The sequence below is a fragment of the Felis catus genome, chromosome B2, assembly GCF_018350175.1.
Source record: "Felis catus isolate Fca126 chromosome B2, F.catus_Fca126_mat1.0, whole genome shotgun sequence".
Taxonomy (NCBI): domain Eukaryota; kingdom Metazoa; phylum Chordata; class Mammalia; order Carnivora; family Felidae; genus Felis; species Felis catus.
Genome location: NC_058372.1, coordinates 85,397,414 through 85,418,413, shown reverse-complemented (window position 1 = coordinate 85,418,413; position 21,000 = coordinate 85,397,414). Strand labels below are relative to the sequence as shown.

Sequence of the window (21,000 nt, the reverse complement as noted above, 5' to 3'; positions counted from 1 at the left end):
GATGCTTAACCAACTGAGCCACCCAGGTGCCCCTGTTCTTTGTAACTTATAGAACAGAATTCTTACCCCTGCTTTCTGAAAGCATCCATTCCAGAGCAAAGCCCACTAGCGACAAGAATTCTCCCCAAAATCATCTTACACAAGTCCCAATCCTATAACAAGTCCTCCTAACACCCTCTTATTGAGACACCCCACAGCTCCCATAGTGTGCTTTCTCTGTCATGGCAATAAGTCAATCAGTACAAATGCATTCAATTACAGGTATTTTCTCATGGTCTTTGGTTGAAGGGCATTGGTAATTGAAATGCATATTCTGTTTGGCTTTCAGGTGTACACTGAAGAAAAAGCATATCTGTACTTATCATTAACAATTTTCAGGGTTATTTGTCCTATCAAGATATTACATGCAGTGAGTACTATACTCCATAAAATTTTCTCAGAATTAGAAAACTTAACATTACACAATAGGTAATTATTTTTATAATCGGTTCATCAGAAATCAGGACTTAAAAACCTTATATTTTGCCAAGGGCTTTTTATAAGAGATACATTTTTCCCTGCTGCCCTATTGTTCCAGTATTAATTTCAGAACCATAAAAGCAAATTATGCTTGTCAGGAGGCAGCTGCTATTCTGTTGCCTGAATGTCATGTTGTTATTTAGATTTAACTTTAAATGTAATTTTCAAGTTGCAAAGGGAACCCAGACCATTTTTCTTTTCCATACCCCTAAAAATTGCTATTGAAACTTTTGGTCTGAAGAGAATTTATTTATACAAAAGATAAGCTCATATTTCTACTATAAAGAATCTAAAGAAAATAATTTGGCTGGCCCAACAAAACTGAATTTGATAAAGATCAATTGATATTACTATAATTTCAAGATCTTTCTAGTTGGAATGTAAAAATATAGAAACTCTTTTCTTTGATAATCTTTAAAAATAAATATCTAGGTAGAAATAGGTATAGATTTCTCACTGAAGTTAAATTTTAAGCTGAAGAAATATGCTTTTGTCTTTCATCAATCATTCTGCCAGCAGCTATCAGCTTTGTATCAATCCTAATAAATTTTACAGAACCACAGAGTAGAAGGCCTCCAATAGAAAGCAAGAAGGTGGGTGTGTTGCTGGGCATGCCTCAAATAGAGTGACTTATGATACTTAAGAGAATAAAGGGCAAACATTTCTTATTCAGTTTTGTTAGTCAAAGCTGGATCCTGGAAACTTATAATAGGAGGTCTTCAAGATAGACAAAGAATTTGCAAATGAATTCAGGTATAGGACTGCAAATTTATTAGTTTTTGTTTTTGAAAAAAAGAAATTGCTTTTTAAGGGGTGCCTGGGTGGCTCAGTCGGTTAAGCGTCCAGCTTCAGCTCAGGTCATGATCTCTCAGTTTATGGGTTCAAGCCCCATGTCAGGCTCTGTGCTGACAGGCTGACAGCTCTGAGCCTGGAGCCTGCTTCAGATTCTGTGTCTCCCTCTCTCTCTGTTCCTTCCCTGCTCGTACTCTGTCTCTCTCTCTCTCAAAAATAAATAAACACAAATTTTTTTAAGAAAATCTTAAAGAAATTGTTTTTTAAATGTGTATATGACATATTCTCACACATAAAGTTGAAAGGGCTTTATAAAGGCAGAAAAAAATTAGAATACAGTCTACATTCACAGAGAATGTAATTTAAGTAATCCAGGTATATTGAAGTGCTTTGATTCTTAGCAAATATAATTTCTCCTGAGTTATTAATCAAAGAGAGAAAGATACAATCTTTTTTGGACAATGAGAAACATCAAAGATCATTTTTTTTATACAGTACAAATGGCTTGATCATTAAAAGCTTCCATTAGTGACTCCTAAAGTAACTCAGTTGCAGATTCACAATGCTTAATGCACATCAATTAATATTTTCTTTTGGGTAACTATTACATAAAGAGTCTAGCCCACAATACATCTGAACAGGAGCTAGCAAAATAGTTTTGCATTGGTTGGTAAAGCTACCTAAAGTACTTTGTCAATGAAGATCAAAGGAAATTTAAATCTTTCTTTTAAATTTAGCACTGTCAATAATAGCTAAACTATGGAAAGAGCCGAAATATCCATCAACTGATGGATGGATGAATGAAGAAGTTGTGGGATATATATACAATGGACTATTACTCAGTGATCAAAAAGAATGAAATCTCACCATTTGCAACAACATGGATGGAACTAGAGTGTATTATGCTAAGCAAAATAAGTCAGAGGAAGACAAGTATCATATGACTTCACTCCTTGTGAAATTTAAGAAACAAAACAGATGAACATGGGGGGAAGGGAAAAAAAATAAGATAAAAATGGAGAGGGAGGCAAACCATAAGAGACTTTTAAATATAGAGAACAAACTGAGGGTTGCTGGAGGGGAAGGTGGGTGGGGGGTTGGACTAAATGGGTTACGGGTATTAAGGAGGACACTTGTTGGGATGAGCACTGGGTGGCATATGTAAGATATGAAACACTGGGTTCTACTCCTGAAGCCAATACCACACCGTATATTAACTAACTTGAATTTAAATGAATATATTTTAAAAAACAAACTGTCTTCCTGATCGTATGCACTTTGTGCCAACCTGTTTTTGGTTTCCACTACACTAACTCATCAAGTCTCAGACCTCTTCTCAGTATTTCTCCATGTGAAGTGATACTCTCTTTTTTGTTTGCTCGGTCTTTGTGTGTTCTATCAACTGCTAGGATCCTCCTGGCTTCTACATTTACTGCAGTCTGGGTCTGTGCTTTAGCTGATATCCTACTTGCATATAACTTGTTAGCATTCTTTGACTTCTAGTTATTTGATAGGAGTTGGTTGAAAAGGTATTTACTTCTATGATACATATTCTTATGGAGAATATGTAGATAAATTTAGATTTACATGGCTGCCATTATCATATCAGAACCATGGGGCTTAAAAATAGATTGTGTTAGGATCATCTTGACTTCTTTTGAACCATAACTCAAAGACTGAGTAAATAAAGAAAAGGAATATAGATAAACAAAAATGTAAGCAATTCAATATTTATTCTCCTTTCAACAGATGCTATCCTGAAATAGTGCCTACCACAAAGTAAAGGGTCAACAAATGCGTATTGAATGTTAAGCAAATATTAAAGGAAAAAAGGATTCATCTGATTTATATTCTCATGAACATTTTTATATTAAGTGACGTTTATCAGCTAAGTGTATAAAAGGCATGTGATATTTAAGGGAAAAATAAATACCGTGTTAGGACTATGAAATTCCCAGAGTTCCCTCCCTCCTTTCCCAAAAAGAGAAAAGAGAGACTCTACAAGGAAACATATACTATAAATGTTATATGTTTCTTAGAAATTATCTTCATGGAAAACAACAGATCTTTTTCTCATTAATTTTTTTTAATTCCAAAAAGGAAATGTTCTTTTTATTATAAAGTTTCAGTGATAATCAATATAGAAAATTCTTATGATATTTACTACACTCAAGTTTACTTTATCAATAAACATTTTGCAATCTATATGCAATCTATTTGCAATCAATATTGATATCCATGATAGTTCCACAGTACTTTATGGTTAGCTCTGTGATTCCTTTACTATAAAGGTTAAAAGGAATATATGTTATTTAAGCCATGTACTGATTTTTTGATGATATACAAGTAATTTGTTCATTTGTTTAAAAAATCCCTGTATGTCTTTTAGACATTTCTGTGAAAGCACTGCCAAACTAGGAAGATGAATTAATTTTAATGAGTCAATTTTCACTTGATTTTTAACCAGTCCCTTTTTAGAAAGAGATCTCTAATCATCACCATAAAAACTACTAATAAAAAGAGAGAAATATATTTTGTATTGATGAAATAAATATAAATTCCATGAAGAATAATATTCTAACAATTATAGTTAATTGACATAATCAGTTATCAGCTTACCTACTCTGTTCTTAGTGATAGAAACTAATACTAACTAACTTGCTTCTGAAGAATATTGACAATAATAACCAATGATCTTGTCTAATTAACCCTTAAATATCATTTATATCATTTGTGAAGTTTGTTAATTCAGAGGTTCATCAAAGACAGACAGACTTGTCTGTGTAATGTTCCAGATCCCTTAAAGTACTATTTCCTAACTCAAAATGCTGTTGATTGTATTCATGTTGCTTCAATAAATCTAAAATAATGATTATGGTCAAACATATTTATTTTAAAGCTACCACAACTTAATTATAGATTTTTTTTCTGTGTTCTCTCTCTTGTACCTTTTTACATGGAGCTATAACTTAACTACTTTCTCAAGTTACTAATCTCATATCAAGAATAAAAAGGAAAAGCCAACAGCAACAACAAGAACTCTCTGTAGCTGGCAGCAACCAATGCACTTCATCTCTTTCAAGATATTATGCACCTGAATATAATGTTATGAACAAAATTATGCTATGAATAAAAATATTTTAGTGTACTAGTTTTTTCACCTGTTAAATTTCTGATGTATTTCTGGTTTCATAGCCTTACCATGAATAGCAAAATTGTAACTTTTCACATCTTGACAACTTCTTAAAGTAAATATTTGTGCACTATCTTTAGAAAATGACTTATTTATTCATGTGGTTTATTGGGGATGAAGTTCTCATTTATTTACAATATTTATTTTTTCAGCGAGGGAGTGTTTATTAAATAATTAAAAGATATATGATCAAATTGCCATAATAAGTGACTTTACTCATGTGTATCAAAAATGGCAAATTTCATGTATAAAAATGACAAAAAAGGTCCAAAATAACATAGTAACAAAGCTGGCATAGCATTACACTAATTGTGTCATGAATTACCATAAAAAAATGTTTTTAAAGGCTCCACCCAAAACTACTAAAACTGATAAATTAATTCAGTAAAGTCACAGAATACAAAACTAATATATAGAATTCTGTTATGCTTTCTATACACTAATAACGAAGTAGCAGAAAGAGAAATTAAGAAAGCATTCCCATTTGCAATTGTACCAAGAACAAAAATCTATGAATAATATTAACCAAGGGAGTGAAATAAATGTACTCTGAAAACTAAAAAACACTGATGACAGAAATTAAAGACAGCACAAATAAATGGAAGGATACTCCATGCTCATGGATTGAAATAACAAATATTGTTAAAATGTCTATACTACCCAAAACAATCTACAGATTTAATGTAATCCCTATCAAAATACCAACAGTATTTTTTTCACAGAACCAAAGCAAACTATCTTAAAATTTCACAGAACTAAAGCAAATAATCCTAAAATGGAACCACAGAAGACCTCTACTAACCAAACTGATCTTGAAAAAGAAGGGCAAAGCTGGAGGTATCACAATCCCAGATTTCAACATACACTACAAAGCTGTAGTGATCAAAACAGTATAGTAGTGGCACTAAAATAGATGCATAAATCAATGGAATAGAACGGATAGCCCAGAAATAAACCCACAAATATACGGTTAATTAATCTTTGACAAAGGAAATGCAAAAGAATGAAATTGGACCACTTCCTTACAAAAAACAGAAATAACTTCAAAATGGATTGAAGACCTACATGTGAGACTTGAAAGTATAAAGTTCCTAGAAAAAAAATGTAGGCAGTAATATAGCTTTGACATCAGCCACAGAAACTTTTTTTTTTCCAGATTTGTCTCTTTTGGCAAGGGAAATAAAAGCAAAATTAAACTTTTGGGACTATATCAAAATAAAAGTATTTTGTACAGCAAAGGAAGCAATCAACAAAGCAAAAAGACAACCTATTGAATGGGAGAGGATATTCACAAATGATATATCTGATAAGGGGTTAATATCCAAAATATATAAAGATCTTATACAACTCAAAATGTCCCCCCCCCAAAAAAAACAAATAATCCAACTAAAAAATGGGCACAGAACATGAATAGACATTTTTCCAAAGATTTAGAGATGGCCAATGTACACAGGAAAAGATGCCCAATATCACTGCTAAGGGAGATGCAAATGAAAACCACAATGAGATATCATTTCACACCTTTCAAAATGGCCGAATGTAAAAATATGAAAAATAAGAAGTGTTGGTGAGGATGAGGAGAGAAAGGGACCCTCATACACTGTTGGTGAGAATACAAGCTGGTGCAGCCAGTGTGGAAAGCAGTATGGAAGTTCCTCAAAAAATTAAAAATAGAATTACCATATGATCCAATAATTCCACTGCTGGGTATTTAAAAGAAAACACAGACACTAATTTGAAAAGACATATGCATCTCTATGTTTATTGCAGCATTATTTATAATAGCCAAGATTTGAAGTGACCCAAGTGTCTTTTTTGATAGATGAATGGATAAAGAATGTGTGGAATATACATGTAATGCAATACTACTCAACCATAAAAACAAATGAAATCTTGCCATTTACAACAACATAGATGAATTTAGAGGGTATAATGCTAAGTGTAATAAGTCTGTCAGAAAAAGACAAACACCATTTGATTTTACTCATATGTGGAAATTAAGAAACAAACTAAACAAATAAGAAAAGAAATAACAACAACAACAAAACAGTCTTAACTATAGAGAACAAATCGGTGGTTGCTGGTGGGGGGGGGGTGGTAAGTAAAATAGAAGAAGGGGATTAAGAGTACACTTATTGTGATGAGCACTGAGTAATGTATAGAATTGTTGAGTCACTATATTGTACACTCTAAACTAATATAACATTCTATGTTAATTATACTTGAAATAAAAAAAAACATAGTGGAGTGCCTGGGGGGCTCGGTCAGGGAAGTGTTCAACTCTTGATTTTGGCTCAGGTCATGATCTCATGGTGTGTGAGTTTGAGTCCTGTGTTGGCCTCTGCACTGAGAGTGTGGAGCCTGCTTGGGATTCTCTCTCTCTCTCTCTCTCTCTCTCTCTCTCTCTCTGCCCCTCCACAACTCATGCATGCACACTATCTCTTTCTCAAAATAAATAAACTTTATCAAAAAAATAGTAACATGGCTAGTATAGCAATATACTAATTGCATTATTAATTGTCATGAAAATAAAATGTTAATCCCTTGCTAATCGTCTTTAAAACTACATGAGATATTTCATCAATGAATAAGCAGAAGCAGCTATAGACAGTGTTAAAGTTGGGGACAATAACACCCACCATCAACAGTCAAGTCTGAGTTACTATTTAGTTCAGTCCCTGAGGTTGGTTGAGACAAAAACCAAGCACATCTGTCTTCTGGTACCTCATCAGAGAATCGCTGTGTCAGACAAAAATGGCAGGATTTTCCAGGAAATCCTTAAATGTCACAAGCGTCCTTAACATTTAAGGTGCATGTAAATGTTTCTCCCTCTTTCTTGGTATAATTACAGGAATAGCACATTTTGATCGTATCTTTTATTGTATTAAATATAATTTTTAAATAAGTTAAATTAAATTCTGGGTATCATCTTCAGCCCGATAAATTTCACATTTCAGAACAAGAGGAACTTGCAATGTTTATCAGTTCTGAGAAAAAAATGTATTTTAAAATTGGTCTTTGAAATGTAATGTCACAAGAGAGAACTAACTGTGCATTTAACCCCATCAAACTACATTAAGACAGTTATGAGTGTATATCATTACTGTCATTCATATTGCTGCCAAAGAGAGCTATGAAAGGGCCAAGACCTCTCCTTCCTTTGAAGTAACATCTAATTATAGACAAAGGAGCTGAAGGAAAAAAAAAAAAGAGTTGGTGTTTGCTCTAAAAATAGAAGTGGATTTCAGTTAGGTTTAAGCCTATGAAAAAAAAGACTAAAATAAAGAACTGAAATCGGTGTGGTGCTATCTAAAATAAGTAGAGAATTTAGGTATGTAGTAGAGAATACAGGTAAGAAGAGTACCAATTTGGTGTGTTTCTGGGATCACATTTTGACCTGGTGTATTTGCCTCATCACTTATTTTACAACAATTGATTCTCATACTTGGGCCAGAGAAGGAAGTCATCAATGACATTTGGCAAGTAATAAATAGGGAGGTGGAGGGTGGCTGCCACTGGGTTGGGAGGGAACATTATAATACAGTAGAGAATGTAAGTTATAGTAGGGAAGGAAAGTGAGAGGGATAGGCCTAGGTTCAAAAAGTAGATGAGAAAAATAGAAGAACAAAGATATGATGAGCTCTATATATGTAAAGAAAGTTGGAATGAAAGATTAGAGACAAATTCAAGATACTTTTCTCATTAAACTATAATTTGGCCATTTTCTTATGTTAGCAGCCCTACATTATGTATGAAATTGTCCAAAACACATTTCTTGATGATTATCACAACAGTACACAGTCAAGAATTGAGAAGTCAGTTTCTTCCAAAAGATTATAACCCCAAATAATTAACTTCATGGTAAAATACAGCTGTTATCAAAGAAAAGATCTCTTCCTGGTGAGTCAGTTTTATTTATTTGTTTATAGTCTAATCCTGGTATTTCTTTTGTTTGTGAGTTGGCATGCTTTGTTGAACAATTGTGGAAGCTGATGCCTAACATATTTATGATTTTCAGATAGATTCTATTCTTGATTTGCTTTGGGATGGTGCAAGGAGGAAGTTTCAAGGTTCAAGAAGACATAACTTTCCTGGGCAGGAAGGTTGCAGCTGTGTGTTTGGGCAATAAGTACATAGTGATACTAACCAATGGCACTGTTAAGGACTGAATTGTGTCCCTCAAATTTATGTGTTGAAGCCTTCAATCTCAATGCGACTGTATTTGGAGAGAGGGCCTTAAGGTAAAATTATGTCATCAGGGTGGAACCCTAAACCAATAGGGCTGGTGTTTTTATACGAAGATGAAGAGATCCCAGAATATTCCATCTTTCTGCACTTGCACAGAAAAGAAGCTTTATGAAGACACAATTAAAACAAACAAACAAACAAACAGCTGTTTAAAAGCCAGGATGAGATGTCTTACCAGAAACCAGCCCTGACAGAACCTTGATCTTGAACTTCTATTCTCCAGAATTGTGAAAAAAATAAATTTCTGTTGTTTAAATCACTTAATCTGTAGTATTTGATTAGGGTACTCTAAGCCAACTAGCACAGGGCAGAATTTCAAGAGAGATAATGAAAATTAGAAATGCCACTCAGAGTCGTGGAGGGATTATAGAACTAAGGCCCATTTAATGATAAAACTCCACACTTTGGGCTCATTAGCATCATATTATAATTAGTAAAACATGTTACTAATTATTTGGGACTTTGCAAGATTCTTTATACATAGAAATTGTTTTATTTAATTCATTAATGATTTTATGAGGTATATGTACTTTACCTCAGCAAAGGCCAAGGCTGAGAAAGAAAGGTAAAGCAACTTGGTCATGTTCCACTGGCAATAAGTCAGTGTCTGATTTTAAATCAAAGTCTCTGGGACTCTATAATCTGAATGTTCTGACCCTAGAACCTTTGCTACTTTGTCAACTAGTCACTATTTACAGCCACTTTAACATGTCAGTAGTTCCCAAAACCTAGAGAAGATTTAGTTGGTTCGGCATCCAACTCTTGACTTCGGCCTAGGTCATGATCTCATGGTTTGTAAGTTTGAGCCCCACATCCAGCTCTGCACTGACAGTGTGGAGCCTGCTTGGGATTCTCTCTCCACTTACTCTATGTTCCTCTCCATGTTTGCAGTTACATTCTGTTCTCTCTCGCTTTCTTTCTCAAAATAAGTAAATAAACATTAAAAAAATTAAAAATAAATGAAATTGTAATTTCCAGTTATAAATTCCAATCTACTATTGCAGATTTTTAATTCAGGAGTTCTGTAATGCATTCCTAGAAGCAATTATAGAATACTCCCCCAATTATTTTTCAATCCCCTTTGTACAAAGTGATGTCAATAATCTACTTTCTTTTTCACAACTTCTCTTTAGAGCTGGGATATCCAATATGGTAGCTACGGAACAACATGTGGTTATTGAGCATTTAAATGTGGATAGTCTGAATTGAGATATGAAATAAATGTAAAATATACATTAGATTTTAAAGACATAGCATAAAAAAGGAACGTAAAATAACAAGTTTTTGTTAGCTGCCTTTTGAAATAATATTTTAGATGTGTTATATTAAATAAAATGTATTATTTAAATTAATTAATTTAAAATAAATTAATTTCATTAACCTCAATTCTTAAAATTAATTTCATACATTTATTTTTATTTTTTCCTATTGAATAGCACTGCTGTAGATGGTTAAATATCAGTATAAAGTTAAGTGTTTTTTAGAATAACATCTATTAAAGAGGCAAGTCCTTTGTGCAAGGATGAGGAATTCACCATTGCTTGTGTTTTGCAATGCTCATTTATGAAATGTCATCACCTCAATTGAGAGGCCACATATAGTCAACAGTAAGAACTGGATGGAATTCTCTTATGGTACTCTACTCTATACCTTGGTATTGGTCCTTTCATGATTGGAATCAATATTTCTTATGAAAACAGCTTTAGAAAAAATTTGAAAGACATCATTAGCCCTAAAGTCCTCAGCAAAGTTACTGAAATCAGAATTCTGGGGTGGGGGGTACTTAGGTGGCTCAGTTAGTTAAGCCTCTGACTCTTGGTTTCGGCTCAGATCATGATCTCATGGTTCCTGTGATTAAGCCTCGCTTAGAGCTCTGCGCTGACAAAGAAGAGCCTGCTTGGAATTCTCTCTCTCTTTCTCTGCTCTTCCCCTGCTTATGTTTCTCTCTCTCTCTCTCTCTCTCTCTCTCTCTCTCTCTCTCTCTCTCAAAATAAATAAAGTTTAAAAAAATTAAATCAGAATTTTTATTATAACATCAAAATTTTCAAACACTCATTTCAAACACTATTTACATATACATGTTCAAAGCAAAACTAATACAATATTTTTCTGTTTCTGCTACTGCATGATAATTACATTATTTCTGACAGAGGCAAGCTTTCATCTGAAACCACATTCTGTTGAAGGATAGAATTTCATATAAATCTTCTCAGTCACAGATTTTATATAACACTGTACACTGACTATAAAATGTCTTAGTTTTATAATATAAAAGTCATATTATTATGTTTTTTCTTACTACTATGGTTCAGAAGGTTATAAACTTCATTATCAATAGGACTTGTACCTGGTTGTAAGCTCTCATTTCTAGCTGTAGAACTTCAATCATTTTTGTGTTTTAGTTCTTTTGAAAGTGTAACATTAAGATTATTCACTCTGTATGGTTGTTTATGAATTAAATGGGGTATACATCTTGAAAAAGAATTTTGACAAAGATAAATTCTGGTAATATAGTTCTCTTTCTTGTGTTACTTGTTGGCTTGTTCTTCACATTTTGTCAGGATTTGGTTCCTAGCATATGTCTTACTTTTTTAAATAGTTGGGTGTTTTCATCCAAAGAAAACAAAATCTCTGCTTCAAAGAGCATGTCAGTTAGCAATGGGGTAATAAAACCCTTCACTACTTAGAACTGAAATCGAAACAACTACTTATTTAACTCATGAATCTAGAGGCAATGCTTTAGGCTGGTGTACTAGTTCCCTACTGCTGCTATAACAAATTACCACAAATTTAATGGCTTAAAACAACAAAATTTATTATTTTACAGTTTTGGTGGTTAGGAGTCAGAAATGGATCTAACAGGGCTAAATGAAGTTACCAGCAGGGCTCTCTTCCACCTGGAAGCTCCAGAGGAAAATCCATCTCATTCCCTTCTCCAGTTTCTATAGGTCATGCATATTGTTAGGTCCATGGCCCCCTCTTCTATCTTAAAAGCAGCATGTAGTATCATTAAATCTCTCTTTGTCTCTGATCTCCTTTCCTGACCCCCCTGCCTCTCTCTTCTAAGAACCCTCATGATTACATAGGACCCACCCAGATAATCTGGGATAATCTTCCTATTTTAAGATTCACAATTTAATTACATCCGCTATGTCTCTTTTGTCATTTAGGTGTTATTTACCTCTTTACAGGTTCCAGGAACTACAACATGCATATCTTAGGGGATCATTATTCTGCCTACCACAGCTGAGCACAGTTAAACACCCTCATGGTTCTCAGTGGGTTGAAAGTCAGATAGCTCTGCTTCTGGAGTTTATCGCTGGCCTTCTTCCAAGTGTCTCATCCTTAGGGAGTCTATCACAAACCTGCATGCACAAGGCCGGCATTGTCATGCTTACATGACACTAGCAGAGTTAAGTTGTCCATGACATGGATTCAGAGAAGCCACTAACTAGGATCTTTGAGGCAATCAGTCTACCAGAGCAGGTCACCAGTATTTAAGTTTAATAAAAAAATATATAATAATTTTCACAAAACAGATTAATGATCTTGAATTTGTATCTGCTTAACTCCTGCACCATAATGGTTATGTTAAAAGATACTTAGACTTAGATAGGCATAGCTGCTACGTCTCAAGTTACCCAGGGGGTTATAGGTGGTGGTTACTTAAGAGTTCAAATTTTAACTGGGTCGTAGTGAGGCCACTTCTCAGACTGAGGTCATCCGTCTTCAAACCACAATCTAATGACTCAAATACCTTGCACTTTGTTCTTTGTTAGTATTGGGGCCCTGGACATTTACTTGAAAAGAAAAAAAATCTCTTTTGAAAGGTGTCAACCGTCAGTCATAACCTCGGCTTACCCATTCACCCACGTGCCTTTGGGCAACTCACACAGTTTAAAATCCTAAGCACACAATATCTACTACCAATCGTCAAATAGAGTATATACAGTGTGAGTGTCCAATGATCCATGTCTCCTAACAGCAGAGCCCACCCAAAAAACTGAGAAGGAATTATAGGTCATATGTTAATATAGATTAGCATATACATACTGGTGCAAAAATTATATTGACTTTCAATTCAGCTAACCACAAGATCTTGACAGTGAAACAGGAATGTCATGCCATACACACTGCACACACATTTTGTGGTGTGACCTATGAATAAGTTGTGCCTTCAAAGTTAGGTTTTCTTTGATGACTGAGGAACTCTGTGCCAGGTGCAAAGATTTTGACTTAACCCGGCTACTAAAGTTTCATGCTGAACTCCCTTCACCTACTAGAGAGGAAAGTACCAAGGGAGCACACAGATTAGTTCAACCACTAATTTGTTTGTGAACTAACCATTTGGAAGCAGTATTTAGTTGGTATTGAACGTAATTTTACGAAGATGTGGTTTTGCATATGTTTCCTCTAACACTGGTTCTGAAAGAAATGGTCATGTCAAAAATTTAAAAATTACTGCACTTGAGTGCTAAATTAGCGAATATATGTAAGATAAGATTTAGTTTAATTTAGCTCTCAAAGAAAAAGAAGTTAGTTATATTGGAACAAATTTCTACTCTTAAAACAGTCATTTTTAAACATTTTAAATGTGTACTATTACAATGAATGTGAGAGTGAATTCGTTTCATTATAATGTAAAGCTTGCCCTCTAGTGGTTCCAGGCTAGTTATAAATTTAGGGGAAACCATCTACACTAATGGAAGATGTTAATATTCAATAAGGATTTATCTTTTTATTTTCTTTCAGGAAAAGAAGTATGCTAAAAATATAAATATTATGAACAAAATGCATCAGCTCCTTTGAAATGTATATTAGCAAAGTATCTCTATTGTAGATGCCACTAATAAGTTTTTTGTAACCAAATGTATTTTAAATGAACATGGAATATTACAAGTTAAATTACAACAGAATTTTATGTTTCACTCTCCACTTTACTTGTTAATAGCTCTACTAATACTGTGGTTATTAACAATGAATAGGAAGTCATTGATGGTGTCATATATGACCAGGTATTGGATCAAATGATGAAGAAATCTCTATTAATAAGATTGAGTCTATTTTTCTAAACTTTTAAGGCTCAAGTCACCATATTTTTTAAGTTGCCTACATAATAATTACATAGAATTGTAATGTATATATTAAAATCTGGCTTAATTATATTTGTTTAAAAAATGAAGTGCTTTAAAAATAAAGTAGTAGTTTGAAGTTTCAAGGTACATTAAGCACATTGATTTATTATCCAAATTTGTTTCTGTTGCACTTATGGACTCAGTTTCTTTGAAATAGTGTTCTCATAGGAGATTTAAAAAATTTTTATGTTCCTTTTCTTTTTTGAAGCACATATAAAATGACTTTTTAGGAAGGAACAATCATTTTTCTGACCCTGTGTTTAGAATAATGCTATCTGTTAATAAACCTGTATTTTCCTTGGAGTTACATGACTAATCTAGCAAGTAATAAATAAATGAAGTCTTGGCCCCTAAAGGGGTTTCTGAAAGTAGTTTTAGAATAAAACCTAAGTAAATTACCTATATTTACTCTACAGAAACTATTATAAGCAATTTTTGTCTGTTTAGTTTATGTTTTATATTATCAAATTTATGTAGCTATAATTCAGAGAGAAATACTGCATCTACCTAAACAGCAAAATTACACTACATGAAACAAGCTAGTCACAGAAGGGCAAATATTGCATGATTCTACTTCCATGAGGTATCTAAAAGAGGCACACTCATAGAAGCAGAAAGTAGAATGGTGGTTGGCAGGGTTAGGGGAAGGGGGAAATGGGGAGTTGTTCATGGGTATAAAGTTTTAGTTATGCAAGACCAATATTTTTCTAGATCTGTGGTACAATATGGTGACTATAATTAACAACACCGTATTGTGCAGGTAAAAATTTTGTTGGGAGGATAGATCTCTTAAATGTTTTTACCACAAAACAAAACAAAAAACCAAAGGGGTGTGAAGAAACTTTTAAAGATGATTGATATATTTATTATCTTAATTGTGATGATGGTTTCATGGGTGCATGCCTATGCTCAAACTCACAACATTTTGTACATTAAATATGTGTGGCATTTTGTGCATCAATTACACCTCAAATGGCTGTTAAAAATCAATCAATCATTTACATGGCAATTCTAGAAATCAGATTCCTCTTCCCCAGGTTTGTTATTTTTTTGTTTTGTTTTGTTTTTGTTTTTTGTTTTCTTTGCTGTTGTTAATGTTGCTGTTCATTTAGTGATTTTCCTGGATTAATTATGTACAGTCTGCATTGTTTGTCATGTGTAGCCACTGAAATCTATGCTTTATTTCTTTAGTGGTCAACTAATGAACGGACTGAGATTTAATGCTTAGATCAAATAGGTCTCTCTTTCCTTGCTGAATGTGTGTGTTGTGGCTTAATTTCAATATTACTGGATCAGTTTACTCCTTTGCATTAGCTTTCACTTTCTGCTTGCAGAGTCTCAAGGTCAGGCCTAGCTGAGATATTAGGGCCCTACCATCTCTTTTCTGGACATGTACATAGACCTGAACATGGGTTTTTAGATTTCTTATAAGATTTCTGGAATACGCCTTAGCTTTTCAAGCTCCTTACAAACATCTTAGTTTCCAAATTTTCCCTTTTAAGCATTTTGGTCAGCCTTTTGCTAACCCCAACAAGTAATGCCACCTGAGACAAATGTGAAGTTAAACAATTGCTACTGGTTGTTTTAGACAAATACCCTGAGGATAGGGTCCCTCATTCAAAGGGAGAGTTTTGACTAAGACCAAATAAAGATAAATCCTGAGAATCATGCTTTTTAGCAAGCTGCCAGACAGGTAAATTAGTGACAAATCTCTGGGAATGGGACTTTATGGGCACTCCTAACTCATTCTGCCTCAAACTGCTGGTTTTAACAGCTATTATATAGCAAGACAGGATTTTTAATGTTATTAAAAAAAATCATGGCTTTTTTTTTTCCAGAAAAAATAGTTTTGACATTTTTGTCAGTGTTCTTCTGGTTGCTTTAATGGAGAAGTGGATCTTCAGAGGTCTTACCCTGCCATTCTGAAAGTCAAATTTCTTCAAGTTCTAAAAGTATGACTGGTCCTTATTTGGCATTACCCTAAACCTATGAGTTAATGTAACAATTTAAATTTGTAGCATTCTCATGGGGCTCCTGGGTGCCTCAGTCAGTTAAGCGTTCGACTTTGGCTGATGTCATGATCTCATGGTTTGTGAGTTCAAGCCCTGCATCAGGCTCTGTGCTGACAGCTCAGAGCCTGGAGCCTGCTTCTGATTCTGTGTCTCCTCTCTCTCTCTCTCTCTCTCTGCCCCTCCCCAATTCATGCACATGCAGGCACACGCTCTCTCTCTCTCAAAATGAATAAACATTAAAAAACTTAACTTCTTTGTGTGGGTCTGAAGAAAGGTTGTTAGTTTCTGTATTTTTCATATGGCTATATAATGAACCCTTTTAATAATTCTAATAGCTTTCAGTGTACTCTCTTGGGTGTCCAGGGGGATTCTGAATTTCCATATGCAATCTCATACTTAATATTTGTTCTGTATACAGATTTTCTCATTAATTAAATTCAGGATTGAAATGGATTTTGTTAAGGGTTATTATGATTTTTAAGCTGAAACTTTTACCAATGATCACAATGACCACCCTCCCCTCATATTTGTGCTAAATATGAGTCCAAATTTTGTGGTGAGAGCAGAAAACATCTTGGTCGGTATGCTAGATAGTTCTAGTTTCGCTAGGTGGAATATGCTAAGCAAATAAGAGTATATGAAAGGTATTCTTTATATTTATCTATTCTTGCATTAGAGCTTCTATGAAACAGAGCTGGGTAGACAGAAAGGAAAGTGAGGCACTTGCCTTGGGCAAACTTCTAAAGGGTCACCAAAAAATATTCAGTAATTAAGGTAAATATTTAATACAATATTTAAGAAATAAAAAGTAATGTAAAAACTTATGAATAAAGCATCTAATTTTTTTAAAAAGTGCAGACTTAGTGTTAAGCCTTATTGGAGACTGAGCTGAAAGGAAAAATCAATAACTGTCCCAATTACCTCATCCCAGGCCAACCCTTGGAATAATAGTAATTACACCAGTAAATCTTGTGTTGCATTTTATGTGATAAGAATAATGTGTCCCATATACTAAAAAAAATCTTATATATAGGGTTTTTTAAACATAATTTAATTGTTGGAGAAGTATCTTTATATGGCATCCAATGGCACTTGATGCGGGACAGAAATTTTTCAAGACGTTTAGAAACACAATAATGAAAGAAATCTCAAACTATTGCTCTCAAAGTCAGAAGTATTGTGTCACTTCTTTATATATGGTCTTTGTAGAAGACTGAACAGATTATAATGAGTAGGTATCTAAACCTTTGTCATTGAATACAACACACAGAAAAAAAGTTCTGAATAACAACTTTGTACTTTTAATTTGTTAGTTATGATAACAGTGCTTATGATTCAAGCACTGTTTCAGCATTGGACATACGGTAGTGGACCATATTACTCAAAACTTTCTGCTCTTATAAATTTTATATTTTTTGTGGACGAGGGAGGTGTAAGTAACAAATGAAATATCTAGCGAATTAATGGTAATAATTATGAAAGAGAAAAAGTAAAGCAAGAGTGTCGGCTATTAAAGAGGTTCATATTTCATATAAGAAGGCCACAGAAGGTCTTACTGAGAAGTAGCATTTGTGTAAAACCCTGAAGGAAGTAAAGGAAAAAATTATAAAGATATCAGCAAGAAAAACATTCTTGCAGGAAGAGGAGCTAGTGCAGAGGTATGAGAAGAACAGAGCCTGGTAAGTTCAGGAGATAGCAGAGAGCCAATGTGACTAGAGCCAGGTGAGCAAGGTAAAGAGAATCTGGATACGAGGCTAGAGAGAGACTAGGGGCATGGTTGGAGGAGCAGGGCATATAGATAATGAGAACTTTGTTTTGTTTGTTTGGTTTTTTCAAAAATTATACAGGAAGACCTTTGAGGACTTGAAGCAGAAACACAACATGATTTACTATCATATTTTTTAATTAAACTTTTATTTACAAAAAGAGGTGGCCAAAAGAATTTGGCCAGTGGGCCCTAGTTTATCAATACCAGTTCTAGATTATATGCCAGGCACATAGGAAGTACTTAAATAGACATTGGATGAATAAATGAATGATTTCCAAACTATTATAGTTAGAATGTTTTCAGGAAAGATACAGCAAAATTACATGACGGTAAGTCAGTTTTACTTTCTTTTGTCATAATTCTCTGTTCAAGGGTGTCTTGTTTGACATACTTATTGTGGTGCGTATAGCTCTACTAGGTATATAAAAAACAAAAGTTTATGATACAAAGTTCTGCTCTCAAAGATCAATATAAAGTCAGGAATATTAATGTGTGATTTTCATGTATCTGCACAGACATTACATCTAACTGCAAAATTATGATAATCCCTAATAGCCGCAAAAACATAAAATGCTAGTAAAAAGCCCCAAAAATACAGTTTTGAAAATTTACTGTCATAGGGTTATTAAAAAATAGATGCTCAAATGGTTTCAAGATATTCCAGAAGTTGATTTCTCTTTTTCAGTTAAAACATAATACTTAGGGAGAGAGATAACAGATGTCATGGAAAGAGGCATAACTATAAATCATTGCGAAGCAACCATATATACACAGGGACAACTTGTGGAGTATGGTATAGTGAAAAGAGAACTGACTTCATCTTAAAGCTGGTTCTGATTCTTTCACCTTCAACTTAGATAAATGGTAAGCCTCAGTTTTCTCATATGAAAATTTAGAGAGAGACCTATCTTTTCTAATTCGTAGGATTTGGGGAGGATCAAATGAGAGAGTGATTGTAAAACACCTTACAACCCCCCAAAAACTACAACAATATAAAGCTCAAAATTAGGTGGTTTTTTAAAGTCAACCATTTGCAGTTCATAATGAGAGGGAGAGCTGCAAAGTATTAGGTATTTAACAGTAGTAGCTGCAGTCATAAACCAAAGACTCTTTATTTACCCACAGCTAAGAAAGGGCATGTACATGAAAGATCTCCTTGACACATAGACATGTCTGTGACTGCCTCTTAGTAGACGTCTGAATACACCTTACTTCCCACTGAGATGATATAATTTTCTTGACTACAAGCATGAGAGCATGGTTTCTAACACACTCCTCTCAAAAGTTTATAAATGGACACATTGGTTATTTTGGATAACTGCCAACAAAAAGCCTTACTAAGTGCTTATATTTAGTATTTATAATTGTGGAGGAAGGCTAAAAGCAAGTGTGTGGTCTTATCAAGGCAGGGAATCCTAAGTGCCCGGAATATAGAAAGGTGAAAACTAATCCTAGAAACAGAGCAAGGCCATATCACGAGGGCTTTTATCCTTGCTTAGGAGTCTGAATTTAAACCTGTAGGTGATGGGGAATTCTATCGCCCTACAATGGGAAGGAGGGTTTAATAAGCACTGGTCACTAAACACCTTACTAACGTTTTTTATATACTTCATGTTGTTCCAAAAAGGATTTAAGATGACTTTTAAAAGGCTTGCTATATGACAACATTAGAAGTAAACAAAAGTGCTCTCTGCTCCTCCCCATTTGAGAGACAGCCACATATTCTGGTGCAGTGACAGCTGCATCCCCAAGACACAATGGTGAATGTCAGAGTAAACAGATTTGGCAGTATTGGGCACCTGGTCATCAGGGCTGCTTTTAACTCTGGCAAAGTGAATATTGTTGCCATCAATGACCCCTTCACTGACCTCAACTATAGGGTCTGTGTGTTCCAGTATGATTCCACCCATGGCAAAGTCCACAGCACAGTCAAGGTTAATGGAATGCCTGTCATAGATGGAAAGCATATCTCCACTTCCAGGAACAAGATCCTGCCTACATCAAATGGAGTAATGCTGGTGCTGAGTATGTTGTGGAGTCCACTGGAGTCTTCACCACCATGGAGAAGTCTGGACTCACTTAAAGGGTGAAGCCAAGAGGATCAACATCTCTGCCATGCCTGTTCATGCCATGGTTGTGATGGGTGTGAACCAGAAGTATGACAACTCTCTCAAGATCGTCAGCAATGCCTCCTGCACCACCAACTGCTTGGCCCTTCTGACCAATGTCATCTATGACAACTTTGGCATCGTGGAGGGACTCATGACCACAGTCCATGCTATCACTGTCATCCAGAAGACCATGGACAGGCCTTCTAAGAAACGGTGGCATGTTGCCCAAGAGGCTGCCCTGAACACTCTCCCTGCTTCTACTGGCACTACCAAGGCTGTAGGCAAGGTCACCTCTGAGTTGAATGGGAAGCTCACTGGCATAGCTTTTGGCGTCCCCATTCTCAATGTGTCAGTCATGGATCTGACCTGCTTCTTGGAGAAAGCTGCCAAATATGATAATATCAAGAAGGTGGTGAAGCAGGCATCAGAGGGCCATACTCAAGGGCATCCTAGGCTACACTGAGGACCAGGTTGTTTCTTGCAACTATTTTTTTAAGAAAGAGGGAGACAGAGAGAAAGAGAGAGAACACAAGAGCAGGAAAAGGGTTAGAGGGAGAGAGGGAGAGAGAGAGAGAGAGACAGAGAGAGATACAGAGAGAGAGAGAGGGAGAGAGAAAGAGAATACCAAGCAGGCTCCATGCTCAGTGCAGAGCCTGATGCAGAGCTCAATCCCACGACCCTGGGATCATGATCTGAGGCAAAATCAAGAGTTAAGCACTCAACTGACTGAGCTATACAGGCGCCTCAGTGTCTCCTGCAACATTAACAGTAACACTCGCTCTTCCACCTTTGATGCTGGGGCCAGAATTGAGGATCATTGCCTTCAATGACCACTTTTTCAAACTCATTTTCTGGTATGACAATAAATTTGGCTACAGCAACCAGGTGGTTGACCTCATGGTCTACATGGTGTCCAAGGAGTAAGAGTCCCCTGGACTACCACCACAGTGAAAGAGGAAGAGAGAGGCCCTTAACTGCTGGGGAATACTTGCCCCAACTCATCCTCCAACACACTGAGAATCTCCCGAACTCTACACAGTTTCTATCACATAACTCCTTAAGAAGGGGAGGCGTTTGGGGAGCTGTACCTTGTTTTGTACCATAAAGTATACTGTACCCAGCCCCCCCAAAATAAATAAATAAGTAAGCAAAAATGGTCAATCCAAGGAAAGATGGTAGAAAAAACAAGAAAGGTCAGGTATATTATCAATAGACAAAACAC

General features: G+C 35.0%; 1 pseudogene; it reads left to right on the top strand.

Moving 5' to 3' along the window:
* The first annotated feature begins 19,424 nt into the window (after positions 1–19,424).
* Positions 19,425–20,702, top strand: LOC101101314 (annotated as a pseudogene).
* The last annotated feature ends 298 nt before the right edge of the window (positions 20,703–21,000 follow it).